This window comes from Canis aureus, chromosome 9 (genome assembly GCF_053574225.1).
Source record: "Canis aureus isolate CA01 chromosome 9, VMU_Caureus_v.1.0, whole genome shotgun sequence".
In the NCBI taxonomy this organism is placed as follows: domain Eukaryota; kingdom Metazoa; phylum Chordata; class Mammalia; order Carnivora; family Canidae; genus Canis; species Canis aureus.
The window spans coordinates 16,331,766-16,348,759 of NC_135619.1; the positions used below are offsets into that span (position 1 = coordinate 16,331,766).

General features: G+C 43.5%; 1 long non-coding RNA gene across 1 annotated transcript in view; it reads right to left on the bottom strand.

Annotated features, from left to right (window-relative positions):
• Positions 1–5,617: 5,617 nt before the first annotated feature.
• LOC144320050 (uncharacterized) overlaps positions 5,618–16,994 on the bottom strand; it is a 32,429-nt gene continuing 21,052 nt past the window's right edge. Inside the window, exon 3 of the long non-coding RNA XR_013385640.1 lies at positions 5,618–5,669. This is a non-coding gene — a long non-coding RNA (uncharacterized LOC144320050). The remainder of the gene's footprint in view (positions 5,670–16,994) is intronic.

Genomic DNA, 16,994 nt, shown 5'->3' on the forward strand with positions numbered 1-16,994 from the left:
ATTTTTTTTCACCAACTCAGTGGACTGCTAGATTTCAAGGAAAGAGTTCAGAGCTGATTAGCTTATTTTTCAAGTATGTCTTTAGTAAGTATCTCTCAGTGACAGCCAATGCAGTGGTGACAATGATAAGCTGAAAACCTTGAACATCATGGTATCAGATTTCCTATGCTGCTATACTGCTACTACTATACTGCTACTTTTGGGCAGAAAAATCACTATTTGATCATCTTAACAATGCTTAAAATATGAAAATGTCCCAGATTTTTTACAGCCAAAACAGAATGGGTTTGATTCTCTCAAACAGTTCTATAATTAATTCTGAAATCCTTTCAATGTTCAAAAGATGCATATCCAGCAGAGAAATCATCTGTCATCTAAAACTGTTTTGAGGTCTCTTTCCTGACATTTTTGGGAACACCTCCTTAGCAGGGTAAGGTTTCTTAGTGACTAGAGAGCTCCCTGGCCAAGAACAACTGAATTCTTCTCCACCACCCTGAGACACCTTGAGCCCTATTAAGAGTTCTGTATCACTGCCCTCAAAATGGAGAGTTCTCACCCTAAAAGCCTGAAACTGAAGTAATGCATTGCCCACTTCTCAAGAAGTCTGCAACTACTACTCTAGTATAACCCCCATATGCTCCTCTCTGGTTCTTAAGATTTTTAAGTCTTTGGGATGCCTGGGTGACTCAGTGGTTGAGCATCTGCCTTTGGCTCAGGGTGTGATCTTGGGGTACCAAGATCGAGTCCTGTATTGGGCTCCCCACAGGGAGTCTACTTCTCCCTCTGCCTTTGTCTCTGCTTCTCTCTGTATCTCTCATGAGTAAATAAATAAGTTTTTAAAAAATATATTTTCAAGTCTTGGTTATTTGTACAGACGTTGGAACTGGATGGAATCTTGCCTTCTTTGAATATCCTTGTCAGGTAGGGTCACATACTTCACAGGTATTAAATGAATATCTGATCAAATCTCTCATGGCTTTGTCCAAATCTTAGTCATAGTTCTGGAGTCTTATGCCCAAGACAAATCTCAGGCTTGCTCAAGTTGTCTTCATGGAATGGCCTGGGCCAGCAATATTACAACCAGGAGTATAATGATAGTAATGGTAGAAGTAGCAGTAGCAATACTTGTCATAACACTATTAATTAACACACACATAGGAATCAGGGCAGAAGATGGCTAGGGCCTGGTGGCCACAATTCCAAACCTCACAGACAAAAACTAGGCCAATGCTGATGTTTCTACTCCAACCAGCCTATAGTACCTTTCAGTGAATGTATCTTTTGTGAAGTGTGTATTTTTAAACACTGACATTCCCACACACCTTTCATACCATAGCCTTTTGACTTTCAGCTGATAGTGAATATTTCAAGTTATTGCACGGCCCTACAGCAAACCTGCCAATGGTTGACTTTCAGCACCATTGCTTTCTTTGTCTGTGCAATGTTAATTTGAATAGTTTATTACATTATAACCTTATCATGTGTTTGTTTTTTAAGAAGAAAATGAAAAACAAAGTACAGGTGCCAGTGATACAAAGCACAGATTTCACAAACTTATTCTAATTGAGTTCAAGATAGAAATGGTTAGTGGTGCCCAAAAACTCAGATAGCATTCACCTAACAGAGACTCTTGAGAACCTGAGAAAAAAAATTATTTGTAATCCCCAGCATCCTAGATAAAATGCCAAACTTGCCTAAAGCTGCTGGTTGGAACCTTGTAGACCACAGCCAATCAAGTCCAGGCCAATCAGATTCTCTATCTCACTCATTTGCAGCTTTTTGGAATCCTCAAGCCTCCTCTGGAAGGACTGCAACCCCAGAAATTAGAAAGAAGACAAAGGGCCTCTTGGAAGCACAGACTATGTAAATAGCCAAACAAGCTCCAAGATTTTCTCAGAGTCAAAATTTTCTAGATTGTCCCCCTTCAAGATACAAACCAAGTGGGGGACTTGCCATGCCTTCTTTCCGCAGACACAGGTTTTTTGAACTTTTTGGAAGCAGAGTGCCTGATAAATAAACCATAACACAATAAATTAAATTTGTATCACTGCATCTATCTCCCAGTATGAAAGAAGCTCCTGGTCTTATTCTTTCAAGGTTTATATTTCAAGGCAAAATTTCAGCATAATTTAGAAAGTTTCCTTTTCTATTGAGTCAATTTGCTGTTTTTGAAATATTGTACAAATAACTCACATGCACCATGTTGTGTGGGTGAATAATCTATCTTTTGATGAAAAGCCCAAGTTCTTTTTAGAAGGAATCATTTATTTCTTAACATCCCCAAGGCAAAAAAAACTCCCAAGATAAAGCTAGGACTCTTCCCCTCTCTGGTTTATTTGACACCATATTTATAAAATAAATTCTCTGAATTGAATGATTTTGAACATGTGCTTTGGAGGTTTGTGCTCTTCAACTCCTGAAGAAGAAAGCTAATGGGAAATGTTCATTCATTCATTCATTCATTCAATCATTAATCATTCATTCACAAGATATTCATTGAGTGCATAAGACTTGAAGAACACTGTGCTAGGTGTTAGTACTAAAGGATGGGAACAGATTAAAAAGATAAATAAGAAAGGATCCCTCCACACTGGGAGCTCGGAAAGTTATAATACATGAACCAAGCACTAAGTACAAATAGCAAATAGGAGACACTATGATTCCCACATCTGATTGTACACCCAGGTCCCTTGAAAAACCAATTAAAAAGAAAGAGTTTTAATATCCTAGAACATAGGCAGCAATTTCTCTGACATCAGCCATGGCAACATTTTTCTAGATTTGTCTCCTAAGGCAAGGGAAACAACAGAAAAGATAAACTATAAGGACCACATCAAAATAAAAATCTTTTGTACAGCAAAGAAAATCATCAACAAAATCAAAAGACAACATACCAAATGGCAGAAGATATTTGTGAGTGATAAATTTGATGAGTTAATATCCAAAATATAAAAAGAATGTACACATCTCAAAAACAAAACCCCCTAAATAATTCTACTGAAAAGGGTAGAGAAGACATATAGAAGGACAACAGACACATGGAAAGATGCTCCACATCACTAATCATCATGGAAATAAAAATGAAAACCACAATGTGGTATCATCTTACACCTGTTCAAAAGGAGAAGAAAAAGCATTGGCCACAATGTGGAGAAAAAGGAACTCCTGGGCACTGGGAATGAAAATTGGTACAGCCAGTGTGGAAAACAGCATGGAGTTTCCTCAAAAAGTTAAAAATAGAACTATCATATAATCCAGTAATTCTACTACTGGATATTTACCCAAAGACAATGAAACCACTAATTTGAAAAGATATATGCACACCTAAGTTTACCACAACATTATTTACAACAACAAAGACATGGAAGCAACCTAAGTATCTATCAATAGACAAGTGGATATGAAAAATATAGTACAAATACACAATGGAATACTAGGCAGCCATAAAGAAGGTGAGATCTTGCCATTTCCAACAGCATGGACAGACCTAGAGGGTATTATGCTAAGTGAAATAAGTCAGACTGAGAAAGACAAATACCATACAATTTCACTTAACAGTGAAATCTAAAAAACAAAATACATGGATAAAAAATGAAAGCAGAATCAGAATCTGTAAATACAGGGATGCCTGGGTGGCTCAGTGGTTGAGTGTCTGCCTTCAGCTCAGGGCATGATCTTAGGGTCCTGGGATCTAGTCCTACATCGGGCTCCCTGCAGGGAGCCTGCTTCTCCCTCTGCTTATGTTTCTGCCTCTCTATCTGTGTCTCTCATGAGTAAATAAAATATTCATAAAAAAGAATCTATGAATACAGAAAACAAATTGATGGTTGCCAGAGGGAAGGGTAGTGGGGAAATGGGCAAAATGGGGGAATGAGAATGGGAGATACAGGCTTCCAGTTACAGAATGAGTAAGTCACAGGAATAAAAGGTACAATGTAAGGAATATAGTCAATGACATTGTAATAACATTATACGGTGAGAGATGGTAAATACACTTAGTAGAGTACAACATATAGAGAAGTTGAAGTGCTATGTAGTACACCTGAAACTAGTATAACATTGTGTGTCAATTATACTCAAATTTAATTTTTTTTAATTTAGAAAATAAAAATATAAAGAGTCCTAGGCCCCACCTACCGGGCTGAGACCTACTGAATCAGAAAGGCCTGGAAGAAACTGAATATTTGTATTTTTACAAACAGTCCAAGTAATCCTGAGATCCAGGCAGGTATGGGAAGTACTAAGGCTTTAATAATATTCTAGTGGCTAGAAAATCCCACATAGCCCCTACCACAAATACCAAAAGCATTTTGCAACTAGCTCATAGTCAAGATGAGAGTCACTGAGATCCTCACCTGCAAAACCAGAAAGCTAGCCTACAAAGATGTGGTCTGACTTGCCCAAAGAGAATATCCAGGAGGATATGCAACTTTAACTAGGAAGTCAAAGGTTTCTAGCTGTCATTATGCTATTGGGAAGTCAAATACATATTTCAGCACTATGTGAGACTATTCACAAGGACTCACAGCTCATCAGAGCTAGGTGGAACCTTACAGATGGTTACAGGGCTCAGGCAGTAGCATGAATGAGTGAGGCAGGCGGGAGGGGACAGGGACTAAAAGGGGCACCTACTATTCCACCCTAGCTGGTACTTGCCACAAAACGATGTGGGCCCAATGTGCCAGTTCTTCCAAATTTTCAAGAGAAGCCAGAAATCTGGATTTGAAAAACTCTTCATGCAAATAAAACAGACTTTGCAGACAGATTTGACCCATGAGCCACCCAGTTTGTAATTCCTGATGTAGTCCAAAGTCTTCACTTGATATGAGAAAATAACCTTGTCCTATCCCTTGTGTATCTTCAGTCTGGTCTGCCACAGTAAGGAGAGAGAGTTGTTGAATTATGTTCTGCTTTTTTCCCTGGGTTTGATTTTGTCAATTTTATCGATTGGTCTCGATGTTCAAAGGCAAGTTTGCTAGAAGCCACATACAGTAGGCACTATACTGTGCTGCCCAGATTCTCATTACCGCAGTTGGCAGGCCTCTGCTAGAAGCCCTCCTGTAGAATCCAGCATCCAGGAACTGGTGGATGCTATCCTATAAAAGCCCAACACTCTCACCCCAACTCAGGACAACTCTGCAGAGCTTTTTCTGATGCTTCAGGGTCCCACTGAGCCCTCAAATGTAGAGCCTGCAAAGGTAGGGATGTTTGTGCCAGTGAGGACTGGGAGCTAATGGATTACTGCTACATCCAGTCTCTCGGCTTTTGGACAAGTCCCAACACAAGGAGCCCCCATTCCCCACCCTGTAGCCTTTATACATCCTGACAAGGGTTTCTCCCACCCCATCTCCTCTCTCCTTTGCTTGTCTTCCTGGGATTGTATCCCAAATCAACTACACCAAATCCTTCTTCATGAGGCTCTATGTTAAGTGGTACCCATCCTCAATTTTTAAATGCTCAACAATACACAAAACTATAAGAAGAAAGTAAAAGTCCATTTTTGAAACATCCCTCCAGGGATCCCTGGGTGGTGCAGCGGGTTAGCGCCTGCCTTTGGCCCAGGGAGCGATCCTGGAGACCCGGGATCGAATCCCACGTCGGGCTCTCGGTGCATGGAGCCTGCTTCTCCCTCTGCCTGTGTCTCTGCCTCTCTCTCTCTCTCTCTGTGACTATCATAAATAAATAAAAAAAAAAGAAACATCCCTCCAATCAAATTTCTATGTATCAATGCCCGTTTATAGGTAACTTTTTAAAAAGATTATTTATTTATTTATTTGTTTGTTTATTTATTTATTTATTTATTTATTTATTTATATGAGAGAGAGAGAGAGAGAGAGAGACATGTGCATATGCAAGCAGGGAGACAGGGCAGCCAGTGGGAGAGAATCTCAGGTCCCTTGTTAAGTGCAGAGCCTTACTCAGGGCTCCATTCCAGGACCTTGAGATCAAGACCTCAGCCAAAATCAAGAGTCTGATGTTTAACTGATCGAGCCACCCAGGCGCCCCTTTTATAAGTAACTTTAAATAAACTGGATCAACCTAGATACTCTGTTTGATAACCCTGCAGGTCCCTTCAAACACTTGCTTTAGTACATTTAAAATTCAAATCACCTTCCACAATTGTTTCATTCATTCATCCATTCATTTGACAAATATTTGTTTCAGGTCTTCTATGTGCAAAGCACATGCTCAATGCTGTAGATGTGCATGTCCCATGCCCTTAAAATGTTTCTATTCATTGTTTTCTATTTAATTTTTCAGGAGTATATTGATTGAAAAAATTAAGGCATGTATGTTTTCAAAAACCACAATAGGAGTCCTTGAAATCTTATGCCATAGGCTTAAATTTGAGTTTTCACTCAAGTGGCAGATATAAGATGAATGAACTCCTGGGTTCAAATTTTCACTCTGTCACTAAGCAGAAGTGTGACCTTGACCCTCATTTTTTCTTGTTTCTAAAATGTGGGATCATAATAATGACAATGTCAGTAGTTGTGAGGATAAAATAAGATAATCAATATAAAGAACTTGGCATACTGCCTGACATGAAGTAAGTGCTCAATACATTTTCACTCTAATAACAATTATTTTCATCTAACATTAACCCCAGGTCCACTCTGTGTATAGCATGGATCCAGGCACCATGAGAATTGGGCAGAATATTGAAACTCAAAACATAGACACTGTCCAATGCTCTTCCACTCAGCAGAGTTTTATCGTCTTGGAGTCCTCCCACCGTCATCGGGAGCTAAGGCACCAGAAACACATTGTGTTCACCTGGCCACTCCCGTAACCACAGAGAGTTGGGCTCACCTGTCAGTTTAGTACCAGTGCACAGGTGTGGGTGGTGATTTGGCCACAACTGGAGAATGCTCTGGGTTCCCAGAGTCCTGTACACAGTGTGTACCGACCCTGTAGGGAAAACACAACCCAAAGAATGCAGATGGGATGTAAATACCAGATTTGCTCAACTGTCTGAGTAAATATCTTGCTGGCATGGAGATTCACGTTGCATCTCAACTCCTCCAGAAGTATTTGGCAGCCATCCCTAACACACACTGTCCCCTCAATATGAGCAGCATGTTCACCCAGGACCGTATCTTCTATCTTTGGTAGTCCTCTCAACCATCCAACATAGTCTTAACCCTCCAAGATGCTCAATAAATATTTCTCTACTCATTGATGACTTATAGATCTTAAATATCACCCTGGCAAAGAAAGAGTGTAAGAAGTGTGGAGAATGGTTTAAGCAGTGCATCTCTTTGAAAATGTGGCTTTTCCAAGACTTCCTGCTTAAGCTTTGTAAGGTGCTTTAAAAAGAGAGAGAGAGGGGATCCCTGGGTGGCGCAGCGGTTTGGCGCCTGCCTTTGGCCCAGGGCGCGATCCAGAAGACCCAGGATCGAGTCCCACATCGGGCTCCTGGTGCATGGAGCCTGCTTCTCCCTCTGCCTGTGTCTCTGCCTCTCTCTCTCTCTCTCTCTGTGACTATCATAAATAAATAAAAATTTAAAAAAAAAAAAAAAAAGAGAGAGAGAGCAGATAAATTCAAATTATCCTCATGATGCAATCATGTGTGTCGAGGTGGGAATGGAGCAAGGATGGAAGCAAGAGCAGAATGGCTGCTGCTCCATGCACGAAAGATTGCAAAACCAAAGAGGAAAAAAAAAAAAAACAAGAACCACCATCCATAGATTGGAAAATAGATCTAAGGTGGTGACAAAAACAGGTGAGAAATGAGATTGTTCTACAGCTAAGGACAGCAAGCCACTGTCTGAAGAGATATTTTGTTTGAATTGTTCATTTGTAAGACAATGACAAAAAATGTATTAGATTAGAAACACTGGAAATATCAGATCCAAATTCTACAAGGTAACAATTGGCTCCAGCTTATTCATATTCAGCGGTTTATTCACTCTCCAATTCACCACAGTTCCTACCACCCTCTACTCTCTCCCGGCCATAAAATTTCATGTAAGTTGCCATTTATCACCCTGCTTCTACTATTGGTTTTCTCACAAATAAAATTAGGAGGAAAATCAGGGCAGCTGGCTAGCTCAACTGATAGAGCATGTGACTCTTGATCTTGAGGTCATGAGTTTGAGTCCCGTGTTGGGTGTAATGATTACTTTAAAAAAAAAAATGAGAGGAAATTTAACTATTTTGCATTCATGTCTCTATCAAAACTGGGAAAACAAAAGATAGACTCAAAGGACCACATGCTTCATAAAAATGTCTTACCCATAGCTGACTTTACTCATTTGTGGCACATTTGGACCTTGCAGGCATTTTAATTTGTATCCTATATTTTTACTATAACAAATTACAACTTAGTGGCAAAACCCCATAAATATATTATCTTAAAATTGTGATGGTCAGGGGCACTTGCGTGGCTCAGTGGTTGAGCATTTGCCTTTGCCGAGGGCATGATCCTGGGATCCTAGGATTGAGTCTTGCATCGGGCTCCCTGCAGGGAGCCTGCTTCTCCCTCTGCTTACATCTCTGTCTCTCTCTGTGGGTCTCTCATGAATAAATAAAAAAAATCTTTTAAAAAAAATTGTCAAGCTCAGAAGTCCAAATGGATTTCACTGGGCCAGAGCAAGAGGTCCACAGAGTCTGCATTGCTTCTGACGGCTCTAGAGGAGAATTCAGTTCCTGGCCTTTTTCAGCTTACCTTGATGCCCGCATCCCTTGGCTCATGGCCCCAAACCAGCAATGCATCTCTGCTTTTACTCCCATCATCACACCTCTCTCTCACAGCCCTGCTTTCCTGTTGCCCTTGTAATTACATCGGGCCACCTGGATAATTCAGGACACTCTCCTCTTCAAGACACTTAATTTAACCACATCTACAATTCCCTTTGACTATGTGATGTAACACAGTCCACATTCCAGGGATTAGGATGTGGGCATCTTTGGGGAACCATTATTCTGCCTATCAGATACCCTGTAATGGATGCCAGGAATTGCTATGCCACTGCTTTCTACAGAATTTCTAAAGAGATAAGAGAGGGCCAAAGGGAAAACCAAACATTTCAAAACTTTAGAAAATAATCCAGTTAAAATTCAACCTGCCCAAACTTTTGAATCTAACAGGGAAATAAGGAAATAGAATGGTAAAGTGGTATTATGTCAACATTTAAATCCCTTTACAAGTCTGGAGAATTTCCACCTCATGAGTTTTGGTGGGCATCAGGACAGCTTCCCAACATAGGGTACGGATCTGTTAGACACTGGCTTACCCATCATCCCTTGCAGCTGGGGCCCAGGCCTGGGATCTGGCTATGCCCATCAGAATGAGGCACATGGGCTTGGAATTGAGAACTGGTAGCACAGGAAGCAAGCGACAGGCAGCTTTCTTTCTCTAGGGCCAAGACAAAGGCACCCATAGTTTTCTCATCAGAACCACTAGTTCTAAGGGGAACTAGAGCCTTTTTTCTGCTTCTTTGCATTGAACTTGGTGCTCCACCCTCACAATCATCCTGTGAACCATCCAACATTTAAAAAAAACGCCTTTCCTGCTTAACTCCATCACAGCCAGTTTCTGTTGCTTGCAGGGAAGACCAATGCAGAGACTGTGTGGCTGCAAATAGAGTATACAGGCTAAAGGCTCTGGGGTCAACCAGAGCTGGGCTCAGGTCCTACATCTACCACTTGCTAGCAGTGTAATCTTGGCCAGGTTACTTAACCTCCCTGAGTTTCTTTCTTTTTTTTTTTTTTAAGATTTTATTTATTTATTCATGAGAGACACACAGAGAGAGGCAGAGGCACAGGCAGAGAGAGAAGCAGGTTCCCGGTACGGGAGCCCGATGCAGGACTCGATTCCGTACCTGGGATCATGCCCTGAGCCAAAGGCAGATGCTCAACCGCTGAGCCACTCAGGCACCTCCCTCCCTGAGTTTCAGTGTAATTGTAACAGCACTGACCCCTAACCCATAGGCATATAGGTACTGAACAGGATAACACAAACAAAGTACATGGTGATAGCTTGGTTATTAATTTTAAAATCTTTGAGCTAAACGTGTCGGGGGGATCCCTGGGTGGCTCAGCGGTTTGGCACCTCCCTTTGGCTCAGGGCGCGATCCTGGAGTCCTGGGATCTTGGCTCAGGGCGCGATCCTGGAGTCCTGGGATCAAGTCCCGCGTCGGGCTCCCGGCATGGAGCCTGCTTCTCCCTCCTCCTGTGTCTCTGCCTCTCTTTCTCTTTCTCTCTCTCTGTCTATAATAAATAAATAAATCTTTAAAAATAAATAAATAAATAAATAAATAAATAAATAAATAAATAAATATAAATAAATAAATAAACGTGTCAAACGAGAGTGGGGCACCTGGGTGACTCAGTCGGTTAAGTGTGGTTAAGGGTCTGCCTTCAGCTCAGGTCACGATCCCAGAGTCCTGGGATGGAGCCCCACATTGAACTCCCTGCTCAACAGGGGGCCTGCTTCTCCCTCTCCCTATGCCCCTACCTACTTGTACGCTATCTCTCTCACTCTGCTCTTTCTCAAATAAATAAATAACCTTAAAATGTCAGCAGAGAATACCAACTATTCCTCAGTATCCATTCTCCTCTTTTTCTTTGGTAATGTAAGTCCCAATTTTAGATGGGCACATGGCCACATGGAATAAGGCCTATCTCAAACTCCCCTGAAGCTCAGTGTTGCTGGGTGACTTGGTTCTGGCCAATAGAGTATAAGCTGAAAAAAAGCAACCTCCAGGAAGTGTCCTTAAAGAGAGCAGGGAGGCTCTAATTTATTTCTTCCTGTTAACTGGAATGCAGATATGATGGCTAGAGCTTGGACAGCTTTATTAGATCATGAGGGGGAAGCCAAGTGCTGAGTAGGGTGCAGTGGCAAGATAAAAGAAATCTCTGAGAATTGTGGAATGCTTTCCCACCCCCTGTACTGATTACCTTCAGGTCTCCCTTACTCCAGAAAGAAGTGAACTTCCATATTGCTTAAGCCTGTGGTATTTTGGGTTGCTGCCACTCACAGCTGAAGCCAATCCTGATTCATCCAGGAGTCCTTCCTACAACATCCCTTGTGCTAAGTCACCCAACTTTCGTTCAAATGTTGAGTTATGAGAGCTTCACTACCTTACAAAGAGCCCATTTCAATTTTTAAAAGTTGCTTTTGTATTATATCGTTCATACATGAATCCATTGTGATAGAAAAACGTGTAAAAAGTTTAAAAATGATACATTTTAAAATAGGAGAGCTCCCATCATTCCCACCACTTCCATGGATTTCCTTCCTCAGGACTAACCCTGCTCAACAGTCCAGTTGTGTCTTCCTAGTCCAGTCTCAAAGCAATTACATTTTTATCAATAGTGTAATAGTAGCGAGAATGTAGAGGGACCAGGCAAAAGAGAACCCAAGGGAGGGCACGCAATACCTGATAAGATAGGGGACCTGCGGACTAAAGAAGGGAGAACAGTCCAATAGGAAATCCAGGGGACAAGCCCTGGGTGAAATTGGGTAGAAAGAGGAGCACCGCAGGCAGAAAAGTGGAAAGGATAAAAACAAGGCCAGTTCCAGGCGGTTTCACCCCCCAGGAGTGGCCAAAGCCCCAGGCAGAGGTCTGAGAGGCTGGGAATTGAGGGTGAGGAATGCAGTCTCCTGCAAACCAGGAGAGCAGAGGGCAGAGCAGGGGGTGGTGTGGGGGGCGGAGGGAGAAGTGCCAGAGGCAGCCCTCGAGGGAGGAACAGCTGCCTTTAGAAAGATTAGGAAAGATGAGCACTGGGTGTTATCCTATATGTTGGCAAATCCAACTCCAATAAAAAAAAAATATACAGAAAAATAAAAAATAAATAATACAATAAAAAAAAGATTAGGTAAGAAAGTAACTAGCACAGGAAGCAAACAAATAGGTAATTAGGGAGACAAGGGCAGATTTCCCTAAAATAAGCATGCATTACTTTTGTTTTAAGCTTAAAATAATGAAATGAAAAGTGAAGTGGGAAAGAACCTAAGACAACTCAGCAACATGTAGGTGTACAAGGGATGAGGTCACCGGGCAATTCTGAGAACCGTTTCCCTGAGCAGGGAGCAAGGACACGGCTGACACAGAAGGGTGGAGCAGGTGGGTGGGGAGCTTGTGAAGCGGGGAGCCCTCATCGTTAGTTAGGACAGGCTAACCTGAGCTGCGGTGCCAGATGAACCCTGCATCTCGGTGGTCTAACACACTAAAGGCTTATTCCTTATGCACGGGCAGCCTGACACAGGTCACACTCCCATGTTAAGGGCTGTGCCCCCCTGGACACAAGGCAGAGGACGTAGACAGCAGAGGAAGTGAGACACTGGGTTTTTTTTTTTTTTTCTTCCAGTTTTATTGAGGTATAATTGACAAATAAAACTGTATATATTTAAAGCACAAAATGTGATGATTTGATATACATATATTTTGTGAAATGATTACCATAATCAGGTTAATTAACACATCAATCACCTCATCTAGTTACCTTTTTTATGGTGTGGTGAGAATGCTTAAGATCTACTCTTTGAGCAACTTTCAAGTATACAACGCAGAAGTACGACAGTCACCATGCTGTGCATCAGATCCCTGGAACTTAGACCTTTTATAACTGAAGGCTTGTGCCCATAGACCAGCATCTCCCATCTTCCCCAACACCCAGCCCTTGGAAACCACCATTCTATTCTCTATGACTTTGAATTAAAAAAAAAAAAAATTCCCACATATGGGGAGACCATATAGTATTTGCGTTTCTCCGTCTGGCTTATTTCGTTTAGCATAATGTCTTCTAGTTTCACTCACATTGTTGCAAATGGCAGGATTTCTTTCTTTCTCCCGGCTGAGTAATATTCCTGTGTGGGGTGTGTATGGGGCGGTGTATGTGTCTGTGCACCAAATCTTCTTTACTCATTTTTCTGTCAATGGACACTTAGGTTGTTTCAACACAACATGCAGGGCCTTCAGTGGGCATTGTCTGCCACAGGCACCTCATTCAAGAAGGGAAGTAGTGTGGGGAAACCAAGGTGCAAAGAAAGCAAATGACTTACCCAAGGTCAGCGGCTGAGGCTTAAATTTGGGTCTCCAGGCCAGTCAGGCTCTATCCTCTATGCCACAAGAGGCCATCTGCTTCTTTCTGTATTCTTGAGGGACGATTTAAAATGGTCAGCACTGCCATTCAGTGTAGGCAATGAGCTAGGTGTTTCCTTTGAATCGTTTGTTAAATTTATTTTATTTTTAATGCTTTGCATAAACATTAAAACAGTTGTTTCAGCAACTTCCATTCTAACTTTGCACTCTAGCAAAGTTTGTACTTTCAGTCTCAATTCTCTCTGGGAGCAGATTTAAACTGGTATAAGAAATGCATGGCACTGCGGCCCAGATCCCTCCCACATGCACCCTGCTGTAGAGATGTTTTTGCTGGTGAACCAAGGTCAAAGTGTTAGGCTTGATGAGCTGATGATGTGTACCTCCATGGTGTTTGCTTTTCATTAGGAGTCTCGAAAAAATGCTACATGACCACTGAGTGAATACCCTCACCATTCACTGGGTGTCCATGCGTTCCTGGTGCTTCATGTGCCCTGTCCCATTGAAACCTCACAGAAGCTCTGCAAAGCAGGTATTATTCTTAGCTTATAGAAGGCCAGAGAACTTAGGCCAATTATAAAGATTCTATAGCTGCCAACAGCATGGCTGAGCTTCAAAACTAAGCCCATTCCTCTCCAAGGCCTGAGCACTCTCTACTGGTCCACAAAGCCTCCTGGCAAAAGGCCAGAATGAGAAAAATGAAAGCAGATCAACAATAGTCTTCTTGGGGCATGACACAATGACTTTTCCAATAGAGTCTATTTTCTCAAGGAAAGAAAATAGGAAGAGAGGGAGGGACAGAGACAGACACTGTAGATATTGTTTGGAACACGTCTATGCATGGTTTAAATATCTGAAGCTGCATCGTCCCATGTTTTCAGAGCTACCAATCAGTGCCCCGGGCCCTGGGGAACAGGAGCTGAGAAGTGGGAGAGAGGTAACCCAGTTCCCTTGGGCACAGAGAGTGTGCACTCCATGTCAACATCACTGACCTGCTTTTTAAAAGATTTTATTTATTTATTCATGAAAGTCACAGAGAAAGAGGCAGAGACATAGGCAGGGGGAGAAGCAGACTCCCCGGAGGGATCCCGATGTGGGACTCGATCTCAGGACCCCGAGATCATTACCTGAGCCAAAGGCAGACGCTCAACCACTGAGCCACTCAGGCGCCCCATCACCTGCCTATTTAACAAGGAGCTTCCAGGTCTTTCTTTTAGTGAAATGATTTAAATACTTCAAAGATTAGCATTTGGAGCTAAAGGGAGAATACTACAGGTTTTGCTTAAAACAAAAAACAATACGCTTGCTTTCTCTTCCTCCTACTAAAGCTTGGCCCAGGCTACAAGTGCAAAGATGCTTAGCCACGGAGGCTCAGGTGGCTCCTTTCACCTGCTGTTTGCAGGAAGGAAGTGATAGCCTCACGTCACAGAAGCCCTCAGCTCATCTGCCTTCTTGGCCACCAGAGTTCATTTCTTCACCTCACAGCCGCTTGTGAACCAGCCGTGATGCCCAGAACAGCCCCTGATCCCACATTCGTATGTCGGTGTGGGTACGTGAGGCCTTTCTCGTGCTACGATTAAAACTAAAGCAGCTACTATTTTGAGCCTGAGCAGCTGCCAGGTCCTCACAGCCAGGGTAGTGGAGGCAGCTCTCCATGCCCAAGGTGCCTGGCTGAAACATGAGGAATGCATCTGAGGAGGTCAAAACCTGCAAGCTTTCAGGAAATACAAGTTTCAGACACTCCACATCAGTGATATCACTACAAACATAGACACTTTTTGTTATTGTCAAAGCCCACTGGAAGGACCCACGATGGCAGTTTGCATCTTGCACAGGTTTCCTGAAGTACTAATGTGAGAGAAGAGTAGGGATTAGTGTGTCCCCATCCCAGGCTCCCAAAGCACTTCCAGGACAATAAGAGAAGGAATGGGGAGAAAGGGGCACTAGCTTGGGGGGTCCCCACCTAGGCTCCAACTGACTCTCCAAGTAGGCCTCAGGAGAGGAGACAGCTCTGATTTTAAGATATGCCTCAGGTCGCCAAAGGCCTTATGTTCCCTTATATTTGCCCTAAAATTGCTACAAAGGCCATCGAGTTCAAAGGGACTCCTCAGAAACAAGTATGGACTCAACTATAAGGCACCGACCTACGGGGTCCCCTGGCTGACCCTATGAATAGGGTCAACTGCCTCAAATATTTCGCCTGAGCCATGCTGACCCAGTCCCCAACTAGGGCAGGAGGAAAGGTTGGAGGCTTTCCATAAAAGGGTGTGGAGTACAGCACTTCTGCGAGGGAATGGTCTAAACCAAGCCATGACATACCTGGATAAACAGCTTGAGTTCACTCCCAAACCCAAGATAAGTTCATGCTTCTCCCACTTTTGTTTCCTCCCAGGAGAAACTGGGAATTGGTTTGACAAAACAAACCTGGCCTGGGCCAGGGCCAACCAGCCTTTAAAAGGGGAGGGAAGGGGAACCTGGGTGGCTGAGCCATTGAACATCTGCCTTTGGCTCAGGTCGTGATCCCGGGTCCTGAGATCAAGTCCCACATCAGGCTCCCTGTGGGGAGCCTGCTTCTCCCTTTGCCTATGTCTCTGCCCCTCTCTGCATCTCTCATGAATAAATAAAATCTTAAAGAAAAAAATACAAGGAGAGGGGTAGCAGTGGGTGTGTATGGAAGGCAGGAGAGGGGATGGAAGGTTATTTTAAGGCTCCCATGAAGGAGAAAACTAGCCTCTTTGTGCTTGGCCACACCATCCACCCTGTGCTCAGCACCTTCTGTTACCTCAGCTGAGCCCCTGTCATTGCCAGTGTCCTTTCCTGGGCTGTCCTTTCTTGGTCTTGCACAACTGAGGGAAATCAGGAGACGTTCAGTTCCTCACACAAAGCGACCTGACAGGGTGGCTCAGATCCTGGAGTCTCATGACTCCTAGCCCAGTGGTCTTTCCCACCGGAACACAGATGACTACTCACCTGTCTCTTCAGTCACAAAGAAAATACTGACAAAAATGTCCCCAGGACCTCTGCAACTGCATTCTGTCATGTAATCACTCTTTCAGCTAACCAAGTTCCAGCCCCAAGGACACGTGGTGGGGGACAGCCCTGTGACCCCTCTCCCCTTTACGAGTGAAATACAGAGGAAAGAGCACCTTCGTACTTGACAGAGAAGGCTGGAGAAAGGGCTGAAGTAACTGGACCAAAGGTCACAGGAGCAGTTGGTGCCAGAGCTGAAAGCAGACAACTACTGCACCGCCTGGTCACAGCCACTCTCACCTCTCGCCACAGAGCTCTGTGTGCTTGCGGCCCTGCTCCCCTGATGCCAAGCGAGCCGACAGCCGGATCACCTTCCCGTGCTGTGCACCCACTGCAGAAAAATGTACCTGAACCCTGCAAGGGGACGAGGCAGCTGGTGCATTAAGTAGATCCTAAGGGCGGGAGCCAGACTATCTCTTGCCTCAGGTAACATTATCTAAAGTCCAAGTTTTAATCCGCAAAAAATGTTACCAGGGCTGAGAAATGTCAGGATAGATAGGACAGGCGGGCCTAGCCCTGGGGTCTCCTGGAAGGCTTAGCACTGCCCCCGCTGGAGCGGGAAGTGATGCCAGGGACTCGTGGCTCTCAGCTGTTCAGGGGACTCTGTCCGCGGGCCCAGATCACCTCTGGAAGTTTCTGGCCAGCAGCGAGCTCCTTTGTGCCCAAGGGTGGCAGGTCACTGGAAGCCTGATATGCAGCGAGCGAGAAATCTGCTGCCTGACACGTTCACCCGGGCTGGTTGGCTGCTTTGCATGCCTGTGGGGCGAGCAGGCTATTTTGGAGCAGATTTCCTAAGCCCCTTTATAGCTGCGGCGGCTGCTGATTGCACACGTGTTTCCAGCTCCGTCCCTGTGGTGAGAATGTTTACAGGAGACGCGCATTGTCAGAGAATGTCAAGAAAAGCAAGATTGAGAG